The sequence below is a fragment of the Apaloderma vittatum genome, unplaced genomic scaffold (assembly GCF_000703405.1).
Source record: "Apaloderma vittatum isolate BGI_N311 unplaced genomic scaffold, ASM70340v1 scaffold30131, whole genome shotgun sequence".
Lineage (NCBI taxonomy): Eukaryota > Metazoa > Chordata > Aves > Trogoniformes > Trogonidae > Apaloderma > Apaloderma vittatum.
This window is the reverse complement of record NW_009701418.1, coordinates 34,208-39,325: the sequence shown is the minus strand read 5'-3', so window position 1 is coordinate 39,325 and position 5,118 is coordinate 34,208. Positions and strand designations below refer to the sequence as shown.

Sequence of the window (5,118 nt, the reverse complement as noted above, 5' to 3'; positions counted from 1 at the left end):
CTCTTTTTTTCCCTTTTTTTTTTGTTTGGTTTGTTTTATTCTTTCAACAGTATCACTGACTTAACTAAACAGAGAAAACATGAATGAATGGAGCAAAACCTTTTATTAATGAGCACCTTGCTCTTGGTCCTGCCTAGTATTGTTAGGGATAGCAGGAGATGTTAAATAGCTTGTGAATGAGATGGAGATGTGGGCAGGGTCTCTGAACATTTTGGGAAGAACACTATTCTGCCTTGAGTGGAAGACGAAAGATCTTTTCTGCGCACTTCTAAATACTGGAGGTTATCAACACTGGCAAGAGATCTGACAGGAGCAAAATAACACTGTTGTTTGGAGGGCTATATAATACAGGATACACTCTCCAGCTGCAGTATGTGGTCAAGCACTGGAAACCTAAGCAGGAGTTGGTACAGCACATATATGTGACATGCTAAGGTAGTGCTCTCACACCAGAAATATACCTACTTCTATGCCAGTCTGTGCCTAGAATTTCTCAGGCAGATATATTTAAGTTCAGGGTTAATCAAGTAATGTCTGAAAAACTCTTTGAAGGTAAAAAGTATTATGTGTCATCTGGCCAAATCATACTTGCTCCTGACTCAGGCAAATCCCTCACTGGTGCCAATAATAATTCTGTCTGAGTGAAGGCTGAGTAAGATTTTCTACATTTGACCCATTGTTATTAGAAGGCACTTTTTGTTTCATTCATTTAAAGCACACAGAGCAATCATGACATAAGATGAAGATACCAGGAATGACAAGCAATCTAAAACACTTCAAGGAGCTGGAGTTTCAACCCGTGTTGGTAGACCCTTGCCACTTTATGCCCGCAAGGGTTTTGCTCGGCAATGAAAAGGCATTCCGTGTCCCCCCCATGGCTTCATGTTGCTTTTACATTTCGTAGCCACTCTGTTTTGTTCCTTACCTAGCAAGGGTGAAGTTAGCAAACCCCCTTACATCTGAACGTGGTAATGGAAAATGAGAAAACTACAGCCAATAGACTCTAACCTTTGAGGTTCTTCCCCTCCAGACTTTAGCTTATACAGATCTTACAACAGCTTGTGCTTTTTTAGTGTTTACCCTCTTTCCTGTCCTTCCTTTCTTTCTCTCTCTCACATATCTCTGTCTTCTCAGGTGTGCTTACCTCCTACCTAGAAATATTCCACTTTTACTATATTACTGTCAATCATTGTATTTTAGTGGAAAAGAGTAATTTATAAATATAGGCATTGTAAGGTCTTTAATTTCCATGAGATGACTACAGGCGCATGAGCTGAGAGACAGGCAAGGAATTATAGTAAGAGTAAATGAAACATACAGAAGTAATTGAACAATCAACTAAAGTTTTAAAATGTTATATATTGCAAGTCCTTTTCAATTAAGCGCTTTTATAAGTTTTTCACTGTTATAAGGCATCCACAGTACACCCTCATCTATGTTTTACTGACCTCAGTTGCTATACTGTTATATACCGTTACACTTACGGGTCTGTCAGCATTATAAACCCTGCAGCGATTCTTATAAACACATCTTTGTAACACAAACCTCACTATAATACATCTAAATTTCTTGGATCTTGTGAACAGCCCAAAGTCTGTTGTAATTATACGAAGTCTGAAAGTCAGCTTGAAATAGAACTAAAAGTTTAATTGGACGAAAAAATAATTTCAGATGAAAATATGCGTTCATGATTAGATGTACTAACAGATGACATAATTAAAGGGGTTATTTATAGTTCTAATATAGCACCTGTCCCAACAGTGTCTGTTGAAAAGTAAGGGATAGGCACAAATCAATCTAAGATTCAGATAAGTATATTTGAGTTCTTGCTGTAGGGTATATGTTGCTTGCCATATATAACAGGTACACATCACCGACAATCTCTATTATATATAGGTATAGCATATTTTACTTGCATGCCATGTTGATGACAGATTTAACATTACAGTATAACTTTCTAAAAACCACTGCTTTCTAAATGCGAGTCTGACACCGCTGATATATAGTTCATTTGTACTTACATACATGCATACATACGTATATGTGCAAAAATACATAGTGTTCAAATAAATAGAGGAATGGTGGTTCAGACTCCTTCTATAAAATTACCTGAGCTGCAAAGCTCTGAATATGCATTCATTCAATATAGCCCCAACAGAATGCAACAGCATGCACAGGAATCAAAAGTTTCAATTTTAAAAAGAAAAAAGCTGATTTAAAGTTTTACCTCTCTAGTCTTGACTCTCAGAAGGAGACTCCTGTATTGTGCATTAAGAACTGCTGAAGTTCCTCTCTGTGGTATTTATAATGCGAAGCTTTATACTGTACTTCTCATGTGTACACTCACATATAATGTCTGTCAAAAGTAAGTGGGCCGGATCACTGTGCTGGATTGGTTAATCCTGTTACATCAGCAATTGACTGTTTTTCCTGTATGAGACATAGTTCTGGTAATTATCTAATGGAAACTCCTAATTGTCTAGCATGACAAAATATCGTGGATTCAACTTGTAGTGGTGATCTCTGTATCCATTTAAAGAATAGAACTTAAAATCAGACTGAAAGCAAACATTATGAGTCAGGAAGACACACTCCAACTTGTTTTATTTCATAGGTGGATATAGATATTATTAGATGTAGATACCACTGATTTAGTTCAAATACAGTATATGCCAGATACTTCACTACTAGTTTGTAAATTGTTACCTTTTTCTTTCATGATTAAGGATATACCATATAATCTGTTTGAAATTTGGAGTCTTTTCAAATTCAGGAAAATTCATTTGATTAAGAGTCCTTCTGCTGTGGATGATTTTTTTTTATAAATTCAATCTTCATATAAATATGTCTGTCTGTTAACTTAGGGATCCCTTTAAAGCTCTTAAAAAATGAATCATATTGCTCTTGTCCAAGTCTCCTGGCTTCTTGACGTGCAGATTGCATCATGCTATTAAAAACTGTTTAGATATCTAAAAATAAGTTACAATGAATGGCAGGTCACATTTTTTTTTTGCAACTGTGATATTATGTGGAATAAAATAAAATGCAATTTTTGTTTCAGTTTGCATTAATGGAAATCAGAAATAGCTGTATGCCAACTAGGCAGTAGAGAAGTAATATATGTAAGGTCAAAAGTAAATCCAAAATCCTGCTCCTTTCTTAAACACACATAATAGCTGGCTTTATGTGGTACCGTTTATGTCATGATCATGCAGTCTTTACTCATTCAAAACACCCACTGATTACCAGAAAATCCCCATCCTTCAGATTTTTTTTTTGGCCTGAATCGTACTTATAATTGTATTTTTATGTCCTGTTGGTAATGTAAGTTTAATCTGTCTTGGAATATGGCTGATCTGGATCAGGGAAGAAAGATTTAAAATTTGCAATTTACAGGGGTACCAGGGAGTCCTTACAGCAGCGTTGATTCCAACTGGTGTGTGTGCTGTATTCGCACAACAGATTTGGTAGAATGAGCAAAAAATCAAGAGTTAATGAGAAACATATGACCAGATAGGTTGTTTTGTTTCTCAGGTTTAATATGCATATAATAAGTTTTCAGGCTGTAGCATGCTGTGGATTGCAGTCTCTTGAAACAGGTTTCAGTAGCTTTCCTGCAATCTGACACTGGTCGTTCCAGTTGTTACAAAGAACAGCTTTTTTATTTTCTGCTTTTTTTATCTCTTCAGGGACAGCGAGGGACGTGCCTGAAGACACAGATAATGAGCATGCACATACCTAGCTATCTGCCGGACCATCTTTATACTGGGGATCTTAAAATTGAGTTTTGGCAAAGGACTTTCCCAGCATGGAATTCTTTTTTTTCTCAGGACCAGACTGAATTTGGTTTTAACCGGCATCCTAAAACTCTTTGAAATTTGTTACATACGGGTAGTGCGGCGGCTGTTGTAATTTGGCAGCAGGCATATGCTCAGCAAGAGATCTTGTATTGCGTTGGTTTTACAGAGAGTGGAAAAATTTGCCCTGAAAGCAACACAGTTATCTTCTCCTTGGACTCGGCATAGCCAGGCGTTTCGGTCGCAGCAGCTGGAGCGACGGCTGCTGCCCATCCCAGCCCTACCGATGCAGCACCCAGCCAGCCCGGAGCTTCTCCCGCAAAGGCAGCGAGAATTCCCGGTGTGAAAGTGTGTGGTCTGTGACAAAAAGCAAAGGCTACCGAGCGAAGCACGGCAAACATGTACGTGATTTATAGCGCAGGATAACTTCTGAAAGGAGATTAGAAGTGAAAAGCATTATTCATTTCAGACCATGCTCCTTATTGCCTCGGGGAATTTGTGTATAGCTTTACCAAAGGCCTAATGAAAGCTTTACTCGGTGACTAATTTTTTTTTTCACACCTATTTCTCTCTTTATAAATATTTCTCTCCCCACCCCTCCACTTCTTTTCATTTTGTTGAACACAGCAACACCTGCTGGCAGTGGTCCGGGAGTACTGCTGGAAAGACCCACTGATCTAACTCTTCAGACCAGCTGCCATTGAGCACTGCCAAACCATATTAATGAGCTGCCTCTATTTTTACCCCTTCCCGTCAGAAAGGGCAATTGCTCCTGGGAAAGTCTGTAGCTGTTGTGGTTTTTTACTCCTTCTTCTTCTTTCTTTTTTCTTTTTTTCTTTTTTTTTTTCCCTGGCAGCTTCAGAATCCAGATAATCATTGTTCATTTAGTGAGGCTGGGATTTCTAACTTAAATTCTGATAACACTGATTGAGACCACTTAAAACACCGGAGTGATGCTGAGCCTATCTTGCTGGCTCACAAGCATACTTCACTTCCCTGCTGGATGAGAAATAATTAAAAGAATGGGACTGAGGGAGAAAGGTTAGTATTCCAGCAACCTGTCTCTTTTTTTGCCTAATTGTGGATTTTATCTTGCAAAGCATTAAAAATAATGGCTCAGTGCCACTTCATTATTCACCTAGTGGAGACTGTGTGATTTCCTGGTTATTTTGGAATCCTGAATTGCACACAACAGTATTTGTGCGTCTCCATTCCTGCTTTGAAGAGCAGTCATTAGAAAACACGTTGGCACAGATTTCTGTGCAAATCAGCTGGAATCTCACTCTGTTGTACCTCATTTTGCTGTAATAGCAAGAAAAGA

General features: G+C 38.2%; 1 protein-coding gene across 1 annotated transcript in view; it reads right to left on the bottom strand.

Annotated features, from left to right (window-relative positions):
• INHBA (inhibin, beta A) overlaps window positions 1–2,294 on the bottom strand; it is a 15,060-nt gene extending 12,766 nt beyond the window's left edge. The window contains exon 1 of the mRNA XM_009879137.1: window positions 2,228–2,294. The gene's annotated coding sequence lies outside the window, so the exon portion shown is untranslated. The remainder of the gene's footprint in view (window positions 1–2,227) is intronic.
• Between the last annotated feature and the right edge of the window lie 2,824 nt (window positions 2,295–5,118).